This window comes from Cyanistes caeruleus, chromosome 11 (assembly GCF_971803275.1).
Source record: "Cyanistes caeruleus chromosome 11, bCyaCae1.hap1.1, whole genome shotgun sequence".
NCBI lineage: Eukaryota > Metazoa > Chordata > Aves > Passeriformes > Paridae > Cyanistes > Cyanistes caeruleus.
The window spans coordinates 22,537,908-22,559,617 of NC_141711.1; the positions used below are offsets into that span (position 1 = coordinate 22,537,908).

At 42.2% G+C, this 21,710-nt stretch overlaps 1 long non-coding RNA gene across 1 annotated transcript; it reads right to left on the reverse strand.

The window, feature by feature from the left end:
- Positions 1-3,443: 3,443 nt before the first annotated feature.
- LOC147651136 (uncharacterized) lies at positions 3,444-10,588 on the reverse strand. The gene is made up of 2 exons (XR_015275113.1): positions 10,236-10,588; positions 3,444-6,342 (listed from the first exon to the last, which is right to left on the reverse strand). It is a non-coding gene; the product is annotated as an uncharacterized LOC147651136 (long non-coding RNA).
- Between the last annotated feature and the right edge of the window lie 11,122 nt (positions 10,589-21,710).

The window sequence follows — 21,710 nt, forward strand, 5'->3', positions numbered from 1 at the left end:
GCTGTCCCCTCCTGTCAGGGAGTTGTGCAGAGCCAAAAGATCCCCTCGGAGCCTCCTTTTCTCCAGGCTGAGCCCCTTCCCAGCTCTCTCAGCTGCTCCTGGGACTCCAAACCCTTCCCCAGCTCCATTCCCTTCTGTGAAAAATGAGGTTCACATATTTTTCTTATAGAATTTAAAAGTTTAATATAAAGACAATTGGGAGATAAAAATAAAGTATACAGATACGGCCGGGTGTCTCTGCATTCAGCCAAGAGAGCACACCTTACTGAGAGGAATGATGAGCTTGTCTTTACAAACAAGCTGTGGGTCAGTTGATAAGATGTAGCTATCAGTGAGAGACGACAGAAACAATGGGATGGATTCCAGTAGAAGATCAAAGAGGCACTGAAAGAACACTATGAATTCCATAAAAGTTAAGAAGGGATTATGCATTGGGGGTGGGGGGGGAAGGTACCCCAGGTGTCAGGCGTTCCGGGAAGCCTGTACCTCTCAAGTACCTCAGCCTATGGGGAAAGGGAGAAGGGACAAGCGGCCGGGAATTAGGATAAAAAGGAGGCTGCGCCCTCCAAAAATTTGAGAGACCCCAGGGGAATGCCCCATAGCCTCTCCCTTTATTCGAATAAAGAAAAAGGACTCCTCTGTCTCCTTTTTGGACATAAACCTCTGGTGTTCGTGGATTAATTTTCCTGACAATTTTTGGGGGCTCGGTCCGGGATATTTCCACCGTGCGGGGCGGTGGGCAGCAAGCGGAGCTGAAGGCGCGCCTCACCCAGTTTCGGTGATCAGCTCCCCTTGGTGGCGGCCAGCACCGGGCGATCGATTGGGTTCCCGAGACTGTCCAGGAGACAGACGAGAGGCGGACCAGGGGGGTCCGTGAAGAGTCCACAGGGAAGGACCACTTAAAACCTCACCAGTGAGTAAAATGGGATCTTCGGGGAGCAAGCCTGGGAGGGCACCCAGGGAGGGTAGCACAGGCAAGCCTGGGAGGGCACCCAGGGAGGGTAGCACAGGCTAAACAGAGCACCCATGGAGGGTTGCAAGGGTACAGCCGGGAAGGGGTCACGGCAAAAGGGATGACGATCCCATAATAGCCCTGGAGAGTCCCTTGGGGAGAATGCTGAGATCTTGGGACAGATTATGCATTCACACAGAGGTAACTATGGAGATGATGGTAAAATATTGTTATTATGTATGGCCAGAGTATAAGATGCCAAATGGACTTGTATGGCCACCTTAGAAAACAGAATTCATTTGTGTTGAGCTCTGTGAAGGTATCTAGAGGAGAATTGGGAAAAAAAAAAATAGATTAAAAGGGAATGTGAATTGATATAGTTTAAACAAACAACAAAAGAAATCTATGTGTTCAGAAAAAAAAAAAAAAAAAGGAGAAGAGGAAAAACGGGGGTGGGGAAAAAGAAAACAGTGAAGATTAAAATGTTTTTCCGCACCTTCCCCCGTCTTGTCCTCCGGTGGTACCAGCTGACCTAAGGCCAGCTGCAGGTCCCTGTATCCTCACCTTCCAGGGAAAAGGGATCAGGGAAGTGCTGTCCCTACAGCTCCACCTGAGAACAACAGTGGTGTAGGGGGAAGGGAGCAGCATATCATATCAATGCCTGGAACTAGAAGGGATCTCGAGAATCCACGCCCGAGGTGGAGGGGGGCAATAAAGGAAGTCAAGAAAGAGTCTTTGGCAGCAGGAGATGGATGGATTGTGTTAGTGTGCTGGAACAGAATTGGTTAATGGAGAGTGTGGAGAGATATGATTGACCAGGAGTGGAGGTACAGGACCAGGAGCACAGGCTGGGGGCCTGTGAGGCTGCTGGGACTCAGCACTGGGCAGTGCCTGACCCCACTGGCCCTGGACAGGGGCAGCAGCAGCTTGCTGGCCCTTTGAGGCTGCGGGATGCCCTGTTCGCCTGTGGTGCTGCCGGCCGTGCCCGCCGGGAGCACTGGAGCGGGGAGGAGCTGTTTGGACAATGTGGCAGGACAGGGACTGGCTCTGGTATTCAGTGTGTGGTAAATAGAGTGAGCACAAGGAGGAAAAGTGAAGGTGATGGCCTTTTTCAGGCCAGAGATAGAAAAACCGCAAGGTCCAAGGGGTCCCCCGGGACAGAGGGGACGGGATCGGCCACAAGGAAGTGGCAGAGGCTTTTTCTCCCCAGCAAGGGAGACCCAAGCCAAACAGTGGTTGAGAAAGGATCAGTGTGCTGTCTTCAGGGCGTACAACACTGAAAACGGCAATGTCTGCAAAAAAAAGCCAAGAACAGCTGGACTGCCGAGAAAGTCCAGAAGATAAGAGAAATGGATTGTTAAGAGTGTCAAAGGCTCTCATTATATCCACCAACCTAGAGACGTTATCAACTTTTAAAGTGGGTCTGGATCGAGGAGAGGTGTGTGTCTTAGTAAAAACAAAGACCTCTCGATTCACCTTAATTTTTATCCCCGAGGGGGAAAATTGTCTAAAGAATTTTTTTAATCGTTCAAAGGAGTTGTGAGAATTGTAGTTTCTTCTGTGGGCTCAGAAGTTTAACCATCTTTCTTTGAAAGAATTGTAAAAATTGTAGTAAATTAATTTGGAGATTTAATTAATTTGTCTACATGAAGTTTTGTGCAGAATAGCTCCAGTTTGGAGGGGACCACACCCCTCTGCTTTTTGTATGTTTTGTTGTCAAAAGCCAGAATTGGCAAGTTTCAGTTATGAAGCCAATGCTGCAAGTCATACCTTGTGGGGAACACCCCCACCAGTCTGTGGTTTGTTGTAGCCCTAAAGCAAATTCTGTAACTGCAACCTTGTAAAAATAGTGTCCTATAGAAAGCCTGAGTATTTGTCATGCACTTCCTCTGTGGAAATTATGAGAAAACTTTAAAGGAAAGTATTTTGTTTCTTTCCTTAATAAAAGTTTTAAATGTTAAAAGTTATAAAATGTTATAAATATTAGAGTTTCCTTAATGGAAGTTAATTTGTTAGTCATCTCCCTATGCCTAAGATGGACTTAATGCAAAAATTAAGATAAGGAGTGGTTAATTACTAAAAAGAAAAAAAAAAAAAAATAAAGAAATATAATGTAATTGGCTTGAAGCAGTGGCATTACTTGCTGCAGAACTAAATCATGTTTATACAAAGTCACGCAAAAGAAATTTTAATTCAGGAGCATGGGAGAACACAGAGACTTGTTGCCTATTCTTCTAAAATGTTAGACCCAGTAGCCAGAATCTGGCCCCATTGTCTGCAGAACTGCGCAGCCACAGCTCTGATGGTGGCTGAGGCCCGAAAGCTGACAAGGGGGGTTATCTGATTGTTAAAGTTTCACACCAGATTAAAGCGTTGTTAACTGAGAGAGCCTCTAAGTGGATGACCAGCTCTCAGTTGCTAAGATATGAATCTTGTCTATTAGAACAAGAAAAATTAGAATTTAAAAATCTTAAAAACGAGATTCACTTAATAAATTATAAAAAGGATTTAATATAAACAAAAGACAATTAGGAGACAAAAGAAATAAAGCAAAGGGTTAAAACGGCCGGGTGCCCTGGTGGGTTACCAGGAACACACCTGGTATCTCAGGAGTGTCCTTTTTATCCCATCTTTGCTGTGAGAGGTTAATGCATATTCAAGCATGTCCCCTCCCTGGTTCCACCTTCTTGGATCATGTTATTTTCTGCTGGTCAGCATTATTTTGGAGTTTGGTTTCCTTTTTGCTGCAGATGGTCACTTGTTGATAACAGCCTGGGCCCCTCATCCTTCCCCTGAGGGCAGCTGGTCTTCATATCTTCCGCTGATAACAGTTTGGGCTCTATTGTTCTCCTGATAACAGCTTGGGCCCCACTGTCCTTGCCCTCTGGAGTTTCCTTGCCTTGTACCTAGGAAATTCTTTTAAACTTAAGACTTGTTAGCATAGCTAAAAAGTATTTAATATATAATATTCATCTGCGAAAGCCAATATCACAATACAAATTTATAACAAACCCCTCCTCTTCTTTTTTTATAAATCATTTGGCTTGAGCAATAATTCTTGTATTCTAGCTTCTAGCACTCGTTCATTTTTCTCACAAATCAGTTTAGCTTTTTCCAATAGATCTTTCACATTATTTTGTTTTCCTAATACCATGATTTTTTGTGCCATTCTAGATGTAGCCAATTTTGAGTCTGTAGGCATTACTACTATTTGCATGCCTTGCACTACTTTGGTGATTAGCCAAATTAAACAGGGGATTAAACAAGGAAGAAATATTAAACCAGCTGTAGCACTGCTACAAGGAGAAGAAACTTAGCTTCTTCTACTACTCTATCCCCAATATATTATCCCACCAGTTAGTGGTCATTACTGGTTTTCATTTTTGGACTGGCACATGGGCCATTTTTCTGATTTCTTTGGCGATATCTAGAACGGCATTTTTATTGTCATTGAAAACAACAATCTTATGTATTAATTTTCTCACAGAACACCCCTTCTTTTAGCCAATAAATAGTCTAAAGCCAGCTTATTTTGATATATTGCCACTGGCTTTCATCACTGACTGGCTATTAATTCTATAGCTCCAGCTGTTTCACTGGTTATGATTTCTACAACAACTTGGAGTTTCATAATGCAAAAATTGGGGTTCGATATCTCCAACTTCCATCTTGTGCCCAAGAATGTTTCTAATATGTGTTCAGGGGCTATTTCTCATCTCCCCATTTTTGAGGTACTCAAACTATTCCCTTTTATTTCTTTTTAGGACCTCAAAAACCAACACCCCCAACTAATTTCTGTCTTGTCCTGACAAAAAGAAAAAATCCTAGCTGAATCATTCTCAGAGTACAATTCCCCTTCCATTGCGAAGGGAGCTTTGGGTATGCCCTTTTCTCACATATCCCAAAATAAGACTTCTGGTGCTTTCTAATAGTCATTTTTCTGTTGATTTATATTTCCTCAAAATTTGGCTATTTCCAGAGTAAGGATTTTTCTCTGTACTATTACACTGGAAGAATCTGGTTCTATTACTATGTACACAATTTTTTCTTTTACTTTCCTTGGGGTCTAATACCGAGTTGGTTTCTCTGGAACTTACTATGTACAAGTTTTATTACCAGCTTTATACTTTTTACTAGGAGTATTTCTCACTTCATGAAGAAGTTTTCTCCATTTAATTGCTGTTTGAGCTTTGCTTACATGTCCTGACGTGAGGTTAATACAGGTCTAGGTTACTGTGTTGGCTTTATCTTTTCACTTACCATTTGCTCTCTTACCAAATCTTGCTTATTTCTCCTGGCAACAACTGTGAAGAAAATCCATCTTTTTCTCCTTTTTGGGCAGTTGTTTTCTAATCTGTTACTACTTGTTCCTAGATTTTCTGTAGTCTAATATTTTCCCTTTATGCATACAGGTACTTAATTTGGATGGGTTATAGCAGTGATTATCGATACTGGTGTGGGTAATAAGAAAGAAACCCCGGTGTCATTCCATGTAAAGCTTTTGATAGCATTTGTAACATGGCTTTACTGGTGTCCCAAAAGGGAAAAGGATAAGTGACAGAAGAAGGAATAATAGGGGTCCAGTATGGCTTACACCCCCACCAATCCTGCCTATGAGGTTGCAGCTCACAGCAGGTGTTTTATATTCTTCTCGGTGGCGAGTTGTAGTGGTCAGTCTGGTCTTGCCCCCTATTTCCTTGTCACTTCCTCTTTTGTAATTTCCAAGCAAATTTCTTTTGACACCTTTTAACAGCAGTTTCCCACCGTTCCTCAGGTACTTCCCACTCAACACGCACTAGTAATTTCCCATCTGTAAAAAAAGTTATCATTTAAGTTATTCTTAATAGATTTGACACCTCACACTTCCTGCAATGAGAGGCTTAACTTTGGACTACAATACCTATTACTCTCTAATTTAAACACTTATATTTAATCCAGATAGCATGCCCCGTATTGGGATGATTTAGACAATATATATGATGTGGCACTGATGGAAGTTGTGGTTCTCCCCCTTCCTTTATACAAATCACAGGCAAAAGTAAAAATATACGAGGATTTCCCAACCAAAACAGCCCCAGTCCTCCTGTTTGGAGTGGGAGTTTTCCTCCCCAAGGTGGATATCAAAGTGTCCCAGAACTTATCCAGGCAGGACTTGAAACTACTGATACAGGCTTGGTCTTACTTCTCAGTTAGGTGTGATTCTTAGCTCATTCCTTGGATCAGTTCATTACCGCCAGTCTCTGCTCAAGAGTACATTTGGTATCACTCAGTTTGGGTATTACAGTCCAGTCCTCAGCTCTTTTGATCTTACTGGTGTGAATCCAACTTCACTCTTTGGTCCAGATTGCAGCTTCTCTGCCTTAATTATCAGTAGTACCTGAAAACAATTTCTTAATAACACAGGGAGAATGAAAACGTCACATCAAAATTTTCCATCAGCGAAATTTATCAGTTAACATAGGAGCCAATCTCTTTCTGCGTGTTCAAATTAGTTAAACAAGAAAGGCTAGGTTAGTTTTGACTTCAAATAAATTACATTCATTACCTTTTTTACCTTTTGGTTACTATTTATTTGTTTAGCTTCACAAACTTCTTTTATCGGTTTCTTAGAACAAACCCCTTCCTTTTAACAAGAGTAAAAGAAAGAAAAGAAAAAAATAAGAGAGAAAAAAAAGATCCTATTTCAAGAAATTTAAACTCCTTGATGAGGTTTTCAGAACCTAACGAGCAAGATTACTTTTGCTTTGGTCTCATCCACCGGTCTGTTTCTCGGCTTTTGTTCCGTTCCTTTCCCATTGACAGCAGTTTTTCAGGCTATCTCTCTCCCCCACTGCTGCCGCAGCTCTGGGCTGAGCAGGCTGTTTCAGCCGCTCGCTCTGCAGGGACACATAGGCTGTCACTTGCGTGCTGACCCTGGGGCAAAGCTCGTGTCCCCTCTTTCCCTGCTGTGCCGTCCCTTCACACACAGGACTGGCATGTTCGAACACACTCAGCTCCCGCCACTGCCGAGGGGCAGAGCCCGCAGTCCACAGTGCTCTGGTCTGGGGCTCCTCTGCTGGGCCAGCTCACTCCCCAGCAGCAAACCTCACCCAGCACCCGCTGCCGGGCCGGCGAGCACAGCCAGCAACCCCGCACCCCTGGAGACCCCGGCACAGACAGGGCGGGTCCCGCTCCAGCAGCGCCACTCACGAACCGCGCTCTGCACCCTTCACATCGGGTGGGAGAGGACCGGGAACCGCCACACCAGGCCCTGCTGTTCGCCACTCACAGGGACCGGGTCCTGCTACAGCCGCTTTACATAAAAGCAATAAAACAACACCTAAACCTAGCAACTCTTAAACCAGCGCTTCAGATGCTCCTAACATCTCCTATTTCGGGCACAATTCTCATCTCTAATCGCGCTTGAAAGTTTTTCTCCCCACAAGCCAGTGCTCACTCTTCGGAGCCAACAAGACACTTCTCGCTCTCTTTCTAAAAATCTTTACAACTTTAATGAAAAGAGACGCAAACCTCTCTCTTTCTCTTTGCCACTATTATCTCGCCACTCTTTACACCACATCCCTCCAGAATCTCCACTACACAAATTACTTTGCTTCAGAATCAACAACAAATTCCAACACCTCCTTTTGGGGACGCTCCCCAAAGCCATCAAAGGCGCTAGACACAGAGACCAGTCAGCTAGCTAGCTCCTTTTACCAACTAAAACAAACTTGCAATTTCTATTTCTTCTGCCTTGAACAGATCTTCAGTCAAGCTAGAAATGAAGACACAGACATCATTCTTCTCTAAGTTTTCTTCTACAGGTACAAAGCAGTCTATCCTCACACAGCTGCTTAATGTGAATAATCTCTAGTGTAACTTTTCTCATGACAAGATAGGTCAGGTCTTTTATTCTTACAGGCATTTAGATACATTGACAAGTTTCTGACAATACCTTTATGTTTCAACAGTACTTGCAGCTTATATACTATGAACAATCTATAGCAAGAACCAGTCTTACAATTATTTTTCGAACTCTTCTTTCACAAAATAAGACTCATCTCCAAAATAACACATGTACTTATTAAAATAGACCAAGTTTAGAGTCTCCACAATTCTTTTCTCAATTCAAAACACCAACTATCTTAATTCTAATCTTTTAACTGGGTCCACTTCTGCTTCTGTAATAAGCACAGCTGCAAAACAACACAAGCACTCCTAGAGACGTGTGCACTTGGCAAATTCAAAAGAACAAGAAATCATGGCAGTTCTGAGCCTGATCTTCAGCTAAACACACCATCACAATAACTCCGTTTTAGAAATCATCAGAGAGATGATCAGCATTTCATATTGTGAAAGGAGACAAAATAATTTTCAGCAGCAGTAAAAAGATTTACAACAATCCACAGGATTTTGCTTTTAGGCTGACACCAGGTTCTGTTGTTAAGAACCATGGGCTGTGCCCATCAGCACAGAACACAAACAACATTAGGGTTAACAGCTCTAACACTTATTGACAACCTGATAAGTTTTCACCTCAAGAAGTGACTACTATGCAAATTACTGTAACTTGCCTTTAAAATTATAATCAACCACAAAATTCTACGATATTCACTAAAGTAAAGAAATTGGAAGGCATACTAAGAAATGGGTTTGTTTCTCTACAAAATAAATATTGCAGTCACTCAAGAAAAAACAAACAGAGCTCACTTCTTTTTCCACTTTCTCCCAGGATGCATACTCTTCCTGAAATCTCAAATTTTAAGCATCGACACAACTTATTGCTGCAGAAGCCCACAGCACCATCATACACGGAATTCTCTCAGAACCCGGTAAAACAAAGGCTTGCAACTTGCAGCTCCCTTGGTTTGGAGCAGATACCATACGCCAGTACTGCTCCATATCTCACTCATACATCTGGCTAAGAAAAAGCTCTCTGAGACAGTTTGACACCAGTCCTTACTCCCGGAATCACAGAACTTAATGTGCGGGGTCTCATAAGACCCCGGCATAGAAAACCTGGGTCCCAGAGGGACTCACCCAGCTCTCTCACCATTGGGCATGTTCCCGGCCTGTTTCACAGCTTCAGGAGGTTCCAGGAGTCACTGAGAGCTCCTCCGATCCCCCTGTGCCTGGAGCAGGGAACCCGAACCAGCATCTGTGGTTCAATCCAGCCTGCCCATAGCCGCCTAAACACAGCTCTGCGGCTTGAGACCTCCAAAATAAGTTTAAACAATCCAGGGGCACCAAGACTTAGAAGGCCCCTGCCCTCACTTTACTCAAAAGGGATGGGCTGAACTCATCCCCTCAGGGCACCCTCCGTGCCCTGATCTTATCAGGGTTCGGCCCGACTCACCGCCGGCCGGAGCTCCGGGAGTTCCCTTGCACTCCTGAGACTGGCCCGCCCCTCCATCTCAATAGCTCGGCAGGGAGTAGCTCTGGGAGCACCATCTCCCAGGAAAACCTTTCACCGCCGCTACAGTGGGGCAAAGAAAACTTCTAAAAAAAACCCCAAAAACCCAAAAAACAAACAACTTCAAACACTGAATCACATACCAGCTCACCAAAGCGACCCCTCCCCCGCAAGCAGCTTGCCCAGGGGGGAGGAAAGGCACGGAGGGACTATCACCACTAAAGATAACCTTGGCTTTGCTCTGAGAGCAGAGCTGCTATCCCGCTGAGAACAGATTTGATACAACATCCCCGCGGCTCCTGGGCTACAAGCCCCAGTTCTGGTTTGCCACCCCGGGGCTCCAAGACAGGAGCTCGCAGGGAGGAAACGAATCCCTCCATGTGTCCCCACCATGATCCAGTCCCTGTGGAAGCATTGACCCGTGTTCACTCTTACTCCAGCACAGCACAGAAAACCTTTCCTCTTTAACAACACAATTCCAAAAAAAAACAAAAAACAAAAAAAAACCCCACAAACTTCAATGCAACAATCACACCTATTTACGCATTCTCACATCTGTTCATTCAACTCCAGCCAGTCACAGCAAGACAATAAGGTGCTTTTTACTTCCCTTGTTAATATACGCCCATGGGCACTGTAATATGTCAAATATCCCAAGTTTCTTGGATTATTCCTCAATTTGGCAGTTTTAAGTCCAAATTTCTTGGATTTAATCCTCAACTTGACAAAGTTTTAGAGAATCCACATTTTACTCTGTTTTCCCAGTGGATTGTGCCAGGAAAACCTTGGGTTCCCTTTCCCGAGGGGCTCACCCCTCCCCTGAGACCCAGTCCCAGTAACCCCGGGGGTATCTTGCAACCCCCGCTTCCCGCTCCCCCAAAGATTACTTACAATCCGTCTTCTTCTTTGGGTCTTCGTGCACAAGAATTATGGAGCAAAAATACCGCGGTTTTATGGAGCCTTTTTTCCCCTTTCCTTTGCTTTATTCCTCTCCTTCTTGTCCTCGGGTTTTTGACCTGCAGCCGCTTGGTCCACGCTAGGAGAAACAGAATGGGATCTGCTGAACTCAGCAGGGGCGCGCCTGTTTCCCCGTTCTGGATCTCCGGTGGTCCTAGAGGTGAGGTGCTTATCCCGGACGAGCCCCCAAAAATTCTTAAAAACGAGATTCACTTAATAAATTATAAAAAGGATTTAATATAAACAAAAGACAATTAGGAGACAAAAGAAATAAAGCAAAGGGTTAAAACGGCCAGGTGCCCTGGTGGGTTACCAGGAACACACCTGGTATCTCAGGAGTGTCCTTTTTATCCCATCTTTGCTGTGAGAGGTTAATGCATATTCAAGCATGTCCCCTCCCTGGTTCCACCTTCTTGGATCATGTTATTTTCTGCTGGTCAGCATTATTTTGGAGTTTGGTTTCCTTTTTGCTGCAGATGGTCACTTGTTGATAACAGCCTGGGCCCCTCATCCTTCCCCTGAGGGCAGCTGGTCTTCATATCTTCCGCTGATAACAGTTTGGGCTCTATTGTTCTCCTGATAACAGCTTGGGCCCCACTGTCCTTGCCCTCTGGAGTTTCCTTGCCTTGTACCTAGGAAATTCTTTTAAACTTAAGACTTGTTAGCATAGCTAAAAAGTATTTAATATATAATATTCATCTGCGAAAGCCAATATCACAATACAAATTTATAACAAAAACAAGGAAAGTTTTAACCCAGCCTCCTGTTTGAATGGCCCTGAAGAAGAGAGCCAAGGAAAATTCCATGATTGTATTCAAGTAATAGATCTACAAACTAGGGCAAGGAATGATCTGAGAGACATCCCATGGCCTGAGGGGGAAAACGTGTTCATTGATGAGTGTCATGGGGTAGCTTTACCTTTAAGACAGCTTGGAGGGAGAGGAAGTTGAAGCTGCTGGTGGCTGATGGGAGTTTTTCCCTCCTGACCAATTATCGGTCATTTTCAAGAATTGACAGCAGATCTGACCATTAAAAAGTGAATTCAACTTGTAAACACCCCCTTAAGAAGTACAGACAGAATTCTCTTGCTCTCTTTGGTTTCCGGCTTCGGACAAGGTAGCAAGGCTCTGTCTCGGCCTCCTTCCCCCCCCTCTCCAGGCCGACAAGGCCGCGGGGTGGAGGGGGGGGGGGAGGGAGAAGAGAAGCAGCGCTGGCCAGCCGAGCTTGGTTTTCAGTTTTTGCTGCTAGACTGAAACTTAACACCATGAACTCTTGCAGTTTTCCTAAAGCTTTTAATTCTTTTACTACCTGGATAAACATACAGATTACTCCTTTTCTCAGAAAGACAGAGAGAGAGACAATCAACATAGAGGAGACATCATAGAACCACCAAAAACAGTGAAGAAAAGAGTTAAGTTTAAATAAGAAAGAGAGAATAAAGAGATGCTTTACAGCTGAAATATCTTTCTGTTAAAGCTATGGAGATGGACAATAATAGTATAAAAAGACTCCTTTAATTCATGATAAGAGTATTAGGAGGAATGAGATATTCAAAGTGTAACTTTTGAGCAGAAGAGAGAGAGAGAGAGAGTACTTGTGATACTGTGAGTTGCTGGAATTGAGTTGAGTGAAGATTTTGAAGCTTTGGGAGCAAAGAGAAAACTGTTTTCCAGGAAGGCTCACAGAGACAAATGAAGAAGACTTCTGCCTTTGAATAACTTATCCTTAAAAATAAGATTCCTAAACTCTGTGACCCATACACACCTTAGAGATGTAAAATGAGAAGAAAAGATCTAATGACAGATTTCCGGGCAGCTGGCATTAGAGAAATAGAAAACTATGATGAAAAATAGTTTTCTCGTGAGAAACTCCGTAAACTAACAGGAAGAGACTTCTGTTTCTCTACAAAGACTGATGAAAGACTGTAGCAAGAATTAAGACTGTTTTTAACCACCAAAGTCCTAAAGTTATTTGTCTCTATGTTGTCATGTGTACAGAGAAATAGTTAAGATGTAGAAGATAAGAGGGTTTTCTGAAGGTTTATTCTAGTATTCTCATTCTTGTAGTTTGTTAATAAACTGTCTTTATTCCTTTTAAGTCTTAAGCCTGTTTTGCTCTTGTTTTAATCCATATCTCACAACAAAAAAATAAGTAAGTTTTTAGTTACTGGTTTAAAACCACGACAATGAGTCTTCAAAGGTGATAGAAGGAAGACGATTTACAGGATACTCTGTCGTGAGTGGAAAGCAATTAAAGAAAGAGAGGAAGTTACCAGCCACCTGGTCAGCTCAGACGGCCGAGCTGTATGCCCCTGTGAGAGCCTGCAAGTTATACCGAGACAAGACAGTAAATATTTTTACTGATTCTAAATATGCATATGGTGTGATACACGCATTTGGGAAACTGTGGGAAGAGAGAGGTTTATTAACCTGCAGAGGAAAAACGTTGGCTCATGAGAATTTAATCTCCCGCCTATTGGAGGTGGTGAATTTACCAAAAAAAAAAAGAGGTAGCAATAATACACATCAAGGGACACCAGGCAGGGTGCTCGGAAGAGGCAGTAAGAAATAGACTGGCTGATGAAGAAGCTCGGAAAGCTGCATTGTTGCCAGAAATCTCTAAGTTACTTCCCTTGCTCCCAGTAACTGCCCCCTTGCCAGAGAAGCTGTCTTTTCCACCAGAACTTGACATAGTTAAAAAAGAGTGGGGCAGAGGAAAGAGGGGGTAATTGGTTTACAAGAGATGATAAGCAGTAGATATCAAAAGCTTTAGCCTCACAACTGCTAAAACAGCTCCACGAAGGGAGTCATTGGGGCTCCCGAGGGATAGCAGAAGCCTTCCTCAAAATGTATGCTGCTGTGGGTCTTTTTGTTCTGGCAAAACGAGCTGTTGATAGTTGTTTGATTTGTGCTGAGACAAATAACAAAGTTACAAAGAAACTGGCGAGGGGCGAGGGGCGAGAGGCCTTGGGCTGTACGTCCCTTCCAGAGGTGCCAAGTGGATTTTACTGAGATGCCCCGAGTGGGGAGATTTAAATACCTTTTGGTAATAGTATGTCAATTAACAGGGTAGCCAGAAGCCTTCCCAGCTGTTTCAGCAACTACAGGGTCAGTTATTAAAGTATTTTTAGAACAAATAATCCCAAGATATAGGATGGTGGAAGCGATAGACTCAGATAGAAGAACTCATTTTACTGGAAAAGTTCTTAAAAGAGTAATGACTGCTTTAGGGATACAATGGAACCTCCACACTCCCTGGCATCCCCAAAGCTCAGGCCAAGTTGAAAGGATGAATAGAGAAATAAAAAAACATCTTCTGAAGCTAGTGATAGAAACGAAAATGCCATGGCTGCGGCTCTTACCACTGGCTTTAGCAAGAATCAGGGCCAGACCCAGGGAAGATATTCAACTGTCTCCTTTTGAACTGATGTTTGGAATTCCTTATCCTTGTAATTCTCAGCCTGGGGCGGGGGTAGAGATAAGTGATGTATATCTAAAACAGTATGTGGCTCGGATACTGTCTCTTGTGAAATCTCTTCGACAGGAAGCTCAGCTGACACAGACCCTGCCTTTGGACTTTGCTGTGCATAATATCCAACCAGGAGACTGGGTCCTAGTTAAAGAGTGGAAAGAAGCACCCCTGGTGGCTAAGTGGCGTGGACCTTTCCAGGTGTTGCTGACCACAGAAACAGCCGTCAAGACAGCTGAACACGGGTGGACACATCACACTCGAGTCAAGGTCGCTAAAGCTCCAGAGGTTTGGACATCTCAGCTGGAGGAGAAGGATGGGGAGCCGCGACTGACACTCCGCAGGAGTGGACTGGAGCAGTAGCTGGTGCATCGACATCGGGGGAAGCCCTGAGTGCCTCCCCACAGACTGCCTGCTGAAATAGTCTGGGCATCCCTACTCTCAAATCTCCAGACACTGGGAGCCAATCCATGCTGTCATTGCTTTCTTTATGATAAGCTGTTTTTGTGCTTTTCACTTGCTACAGGTGGTGTAGAAGACAACGTGAAATTGAAAATTAGAAATTAGGTTATAACACTATTAGAATGTTTCTCTTAATAATTTTACCTTTATATTTTCAGTTAAGTTGAGGTCTAAAGTGAGAAAATAATTTTTTTACTTTAAGAGAACAAGTAGCAAAGACCTTTAACCTTAGAAACTGTTGGGTCTGCGGAGGGCCAGGGGGATCTGAAAGCTGGCCATGGGTGGCCAGCCCAGTCGAGCCTAAATGGTGGGTTAGCACCCTGAGTGAAGTCCATAATGGAACTGGATTTTGGGACAAAGAAGGAAGTCCATGGCAGCTTCATTCTTCTGAAAGAGGCATTTATTGCTTAAACAGAACAGGAAGCACATATGTGAGAAAGAGCGTTTGTGACTGGACTTTATCTTTGGGTTTAGATTGTTGGACCCCCAACTGCCCTCCTTATGACTGTTCCAGATATAGAGGCAGATGGAATCAAACGCATGTTAAGCTCACTAATGGTAGCTGGGTAAGGTGTTCCTTCCATAATTACCAAAAAGATTTTGAAGGCTGTAAAGCAGTAGGGAAGGATAAGTTTTTTGACCCTTTATTTTTAAGCTGCCCCCGGGATAATTCCACAAGTAAGACACATGTTGTCCGAGACTATCAGTGGAAATGGCAACACCGAAATGGAACTAGAACCCTTTTTAACAAGTTCTGGTCCAGATCTAATAAAACAGATCTGGGATGTGATTGCAAGTGGAAACCTCATGTAGGAGCTTAGAAATGTAAATATTGGGATTCTTATGGTGAGGCAACTATTGTGGGTGGACCACTAGGCCCTGGAAGCAAGCTGTATTTTGACCCACCAGTTGATGATGAAAATTGGAAAGGTCCCTTCGCTAATGGGACCTGGGCTCTAAAGGGGCATTACTGAATTTGTGGCCAAAATGCTTACTGCAAGCTACCTCCAAACTAGCCAGAGATATGTTATGTGAGATATATTAGACCATTGTTCTTTCTGCTACCACAAGTTCAAGGAAATCAGTTAGGAATCAAAGTATATGATGATCTAATTAGAGAGAAGTGGTCCATTGATACATCCCTGGTTGGAAGGAGCACCCAAAAGTGGAGAAAAGATGAATGGCCACCTGAACGGATCATACAACACTATGGCCCAGCTACCTGGAACCCAAATGAATTAATATCAGGTGCCAGAGAACCCATTTATAATCTAAATCGGATAATTAAGTTGCAAGCTGTCTTTGAAATAATAATCAACCAGACAGCTACAGCTCTTGACCTTCTTGCTGACCAGTCTACTCAGATGAGAAATGCAATATTTCAACATCGGATGGTATTAGACTATTTATTAGCAGAAGAAGGGGGGGTGTGTAGAAAATTGAATGACTCAAACTGCTGTTTGCAAATAGATGACAATAGAAAAATGGTAAAACAAATAACAAAAGGAATAAGAAAGTTAGCCCATGTACCGGTCCAAACATGGAAAGGATGGGAATGGGACATGTTTTCATGGTTACCTGGTGGCCTATGGGTCAAACAAATGTTTTTTTTCCTCTCATGTGTTGTAGCAACTCTAATCTTTTTACCATGCATGATCCCTTGCTTAATACAACTCATTCAACATGTGATCAAAAGAATGCAGGTAGTAGCCGTGCCTACTGATCCAGAGATAGCTACAGAAGGGCAGAAAGTAATGCCACTGCAAATAATTGCAAAGCCAAAAAAGACCCAAGAACAAGAAATTAGGTCAATGATAACTAAGGTTTGTAAAGACAATTATTAACAAAAATTAAAAGAGGAGGGATTGAGAGGAATGATGAGCTTATCTTTACAAACAAGCTGTGGGTCAGTTGATAAGATGTAGCTATCAGTGAGAGACGACAGAAACAGTGGGATGGATTCCAGTAGAAGATCAAAGAGGCACTGAAAGAACACTATGAATTCCATAAAAGTTAAGAAGGGATTATGCATTGGGGGTGGGGGGGGAAGGTACCCCAGGTGTCAGGCGTTCCGGGAAGCCTGTACCTCTCAAGTACCTCAGCCTATGGGGAAAGGGAGAAGGGACAAGCGGCCGGGAATTAGGATAAAAAGGAGGCTGCGCCCTCCAAAAATTTGAGAGACCCCAGGGGAATGCCCCATAGCCTCTCCCTTTATTCGAATAAAGAAAAAGGACTCCTCTGTCTCCTTTTTGGACATAAACCTCTGGTGTTCGTGGATTAATTTTCCTGACATTACTAACAAAGGATTGTCCCTTAAAAACAGAACCCTACTACATATTCATAAATTCTCATACATATTCAGACATTCTTCTTAGGATCTTTGGTGTTCTTCTGTTTAGTTTTCTCTTGCCCCCTTCCCAATAGATCAATCCTCTTGGCACCATCGAGATTTACATTCCCTGATAACAGAAATGCAATAAATTCCTCCCCCAGAACTCTGGTCAGGTGGTCTTCATCTGGATAAGATAGTTTACGAATGCAAGGGGGGGTCTCTAGCTATCTTTTTAGTCTTTGGGTTATACAAACAAAAGCAGTTTTTATTTTAATACTGTTATAAATGCAACGGCAGATTAGAGATAAAAAAGATAAATTTATTATAAATTAACAAAACAGCAAAACAGCGAGGAAAAACCACAATAAATGGACAGCGCAGCGCTGGGTGGACAGGGTCTATACGCAAGGTATAGGTGTTCCCAAATCCACGTCTGAGGGTTCTTTGGCCTGGGTTTTTATAGGGATTTTATGTCCCCAGGCTAGAATTCCAACCAGTTTCCATTCACCAAGTGTCCCTGATTGTCGGGTGAATGGATTTCCTGGCCTAGAAAATTGAGTCAGTAAGTGTCCGGGCAGAGTCTCCTCAAATGCAAAGTGAGTCTGTATGTATTTTAACATATTTCATCACAGCAGAGTCGAGGGATCCGGGCTAGTGCCGATGGATATCTCGGAGGAGTAGTCTCTTCTTTGTCCTTCTTGATTGAGTTACTTTAGCATAGGTTTGGCGGGTGTGGTGTTCAATTCTGGCAACGACCATTTTCCTGAGGCTCGTCCCTTTTGTCTTGCTTGATGGTCTCCGGGCCGAAATCGGCCGGGCGTTGCCTTTGTCCGGAGGTAGATTTTCAGGCTAGTTCTTTTGTTTCTATGATGGTCTTTGTCCTGTCCTTTCCTCCGAGTTGATGTGCCTGCTGAGGTTTGTTATCTGGGGGGGTTCTTTTGCAATCCGTGACTTTGGAAAAGGAATTCTACCTCGACCTGGAGGAGAATTCCTTATTCCATATTTTCATTAGTTATAATTACACATACTTTATTTAAACCTTTTCTTCCGAATTTTTATTCATCCAATTCTTTATTACAAATACTATGCCATAGCTTAATATATATGTATTATACCACTATTTCTAAGTTTCATCAATAACAGAAATAAAGGAAACTATATTAATACAACAAAATTTTCTAATCTTATACATATAACATTCATTCCAATATTTGCAAAAAGCCAATAATATAATATGTATCTATAACACCTTCTCTGGACACACTCCAGCCTCTCCAAGTCTTTCTTGTCCTGAGGACCCACTGAAAGAAGTTGTTAAGTTCTGTGATGGTGAAATCACTTAAATATGATGAATGGTGAAACAGGATAAGGGATTTCCCTTAGAAATTAGAAACAGTGAAATTAAGGGGTAAAGTCAGTGGTAGTGTTATAAATGAAATTAGAATTTTGACAACTAGGTCCCTTGAGTTAAATTTGAGTTAAACAGTTTAATTAAAAATTAATACAATTTAGTAAATTGAATAGTAATTTGGTATAAAAGAATACAGTTTAGTAAAAGAATACAATTTAATAAAAAATTACAATTTATATATATAATTTGCCGGTAATTACGTATGATTAAAGCATAAGCAAAACCAATTGGGTTACAGGGAGGGCTTCTCACCCCACCTCACGTACAAAACTGACCAGGGTACGGAGGGGGTTCCCCACCCTGCCTCATGTACAAAACAAAGCACTTCAAACTAAACTTATATACTGTATGTTTATACATATTCATTAAAGTTTCCCGTAATTTTCCTCCTATTTCACATTCCTCCTATTTCAGATTTTTCTAACTTTATGTCACTTTTCTTCATGGTGCATGTTTCACTTGTTGTTAGGGGGTCTTCAGACTTCTTTTGGTGGTCTTTTGGTGAAGGCTTCTCCTCTTCCTCGTTGTCCTTTGGATAACCTTTCAGGTTTGTGCATGCGTACTAAGCGTTGTTATGTAAGTCTACTCATTAGTCTGATATTTACTGGTTTTTAGGCCCAATGCCTAAAGTCGTTCTAATTTTGTCCATCTCAAGGCCTTTTTCGTCTTGGTACATCATTTATCTTCCAAACTACATCCTGTACCTCAATTATAACATATAACATCTGTAAAGGGGTGCATCTGCCTTGTAACACTGATTCTTTTGCTTGCTTCTAATAATAACTTTAATAACAGTTAAAATTTAGTTAGCATGGATCAATTCCCTTTATTACAGTAGCAAATTCATGCCACAATGAAAGTTGAGACTGTGGATCACTGATACAACCTCTGGATTACCTCCTACAGATGAAGCAGTGTGATGCTGAATTAAGAGTTGATACAAACTCACAGTGTTACTTCTTTGAAAATTCCCACTTAGTGTCTGGAGCTGGAATCCCGCAGGAGCTGGGATAACCCCAACGGACCTGATCAGGCCTGACATGTGCAGCTCTCCTCTTCCACTGGATGGAGGAGGCTGAGCTACTTCCAAAGTCTCTCTCCTCTCTTGTCAAGACACACTGTCCTCTGTAGAGGAAACAAAAAGCAATGTGTGAATCAGCTCCTTTTGGTTTGGCTGTGAGATGCTAAATACCGTTTAGCAATTCATCATTAAAGGGCAAGGCACCTTCAAGACTGACATAAAAGCCAAGTCACTAATAGATTACCTTCAAACCTCTTTGAGCTGAGGCTTTTGAAACAGGTAACATCAAGAAATCTGTTGATAAAAGCAGGAATAAAACACTTGTGAAGAAACATATAGAAAAGGGATTTTTTTTTTTTTTTAATTTACACTGGTATTTGATCTTCCTGTAAAAAAATTGAATAGTAATTCTTTACATGAATTTCTACAGTAATATAATTGGTGTTTTTCATACAAGAAATAATATTTTGAGAGCCCATGCTACTTTAATCTTTTTGATCCTGGGGCCTTTGATCTGCCATAGGGTGACATGACTGAGATCAGGCATTTTCTTTGGTGTTGTGTTGAAAATGTGAAATTACTGATTCCTGTAATCCAGCAGAGCAGAAAAAGAAAAAGGCCTGTGCTTTTTATAGCTCAGAAACTGATACAGCTTTCTTCCCTTGCTCAGAGCCACTGGAAATGTAAAGCCTGAACATTCCTTAAAGATAAGATTATTTTCTTTACAGTGTTATCTTCACCCTAATTAGCCTAAGGCCATCTCCCTCTCTGAATTACACCTAACTGAAATCCTTACTTCTTAAGGATTTGGCAGGATCCACAAACCACTGTTCTGTGCCTTCAGTGACCTGCAATTTTCAGGATGAGAAATGTGGACTACTGCAACAGAATTCAGATGATACAAACCCCAGCAAGGGTTTCTCAAAAATAGTCTTTAAATATGTCCATTTCAGATTCACTGGAGGGACTCAGCTCAGTATCTGGAGCTGATGGCCTGTGGAGGAAGCCATGAGACTTGATTTACTCTCATGCTCTTAAACATCGGCAAGTCAGTATCAGACTGGAGAAAATTGTGTTTAACAAAATGAGGTGCTTTCTGAAGCAAAAAAAACATTTTCAAACAAGTGATTCATTTGCAGGTCCCTTCAGAGGTGCAGTCTGCTACTCTACAGCTGAACATGAGCACAGAGGGGAAACACAAGTTAATTAATAACACATTCTCTGCTGCATCAGATTAATCTCCAAATTAATTTGTTACCATCCTCCCAGAGTATACTTACAAATGCAGGTATCAAATATAATTTTTGCAATTTCATTGCCAATTACAGACACAACCTGAAGTCTGATTTTATTTTCTACCAAAATAAACGTGATTGTGCAGAGCACATACAGTTCTCAGTCCTAAGAACAACTGGATACACAGAAACTGTTTTCACCTAATAATCAGCATGGTCAGCTGAGAACATTTAGTTGGTATTTGACCTGTTCTGATTTTTAAGTGCTTTGATAATGAGTGATATTTAGTCTGTTTATAATCTGCAAGTGGTGAAGTGCAATGCACATTTCTGCCCCACCTTTTCCAAGTATATTCAAAAGAAACACATTCACTCAGCTGACAGGAAAAGTATAATAAACACTGGAAAATGGTTAAAAGTACACTATTATACTACTTAGACTACCAGGAAAAGGTTATATCACAGATTTCTGGACATTTTCTGTTTCTGATGGCCTCCTGTACCTTTCTCATTTACCATTGCTGCATAGGTATTAGACTTGTTTAAAGTGTGGCTGGGGAGCTGTAATCCCCAGCATCAAGAAAAGGTAGTGTCAGAGAAGAGCCTTCAGCTCTGAGTAGCTACAGCAGGACTCTGGGGTGTTCTGCTGCATGGCCAGAGGATCTGTCAGAACCCACCCACAACGTGGTTGTGACACATATTGCTGCATCACACTCCCACATGTGATTTGTGTTTATTTTCCTGAGAACAAGTGTCACTGTTGGACATGAAATGAGTCACACAGACACAGCTCGAGGTGAGGTGAAAGAAAGAGAATAGTTTATTATTTCTTTCAGTATTTATAGGTTTCCGACCATGACTAGGGATTGGATAGTCAGGTTAACACCTTCCCAATCACACTGGCCGTGAGAGACGTCTATCAAAAGGCATATCTTTAATGGAATGCATAAACACTTAGGTTTATAGTTACTTTCCTGGGAAAGTGGCTAGAACTTGTAGAAAAACAATATCACAGGCCTGACTCTCAGGGCGACAAACAAGATAACATTTCATAGTTTTATTGCAATAAAAATTCCTACTGATGAAGAACCATGAGATAGACAGAAATATGCATATATAAAAATAGTAGAGGTAGGAGCAAGAAATACTTGCTTTTTAGAAAGATTGATAGCCAGGGATTCTTCATAAATTTCAGATAAAGCTGATCCCTTCTCTTTTGCTCACCATCTTCCATATGACTAATAAATGCAATCAAAACAAAAGAAAAACATGTTTTTCAAGCATCTCAGGAAAACTCCTCTTAATGTGTAAGGAGCAGCTCATTTGTTGTTTTTATTCCACAGGCAGGTATTTTGACAAAGAGGTTCTGATCACACAGCAATACTAAACCTCTTCCATTTCTCAGGCTAGTAGGCTGCTGATCAGCTGAAGGATGCCAATGACCATCAATTAGCATCAGTTTATACTATCTTGATTCAGG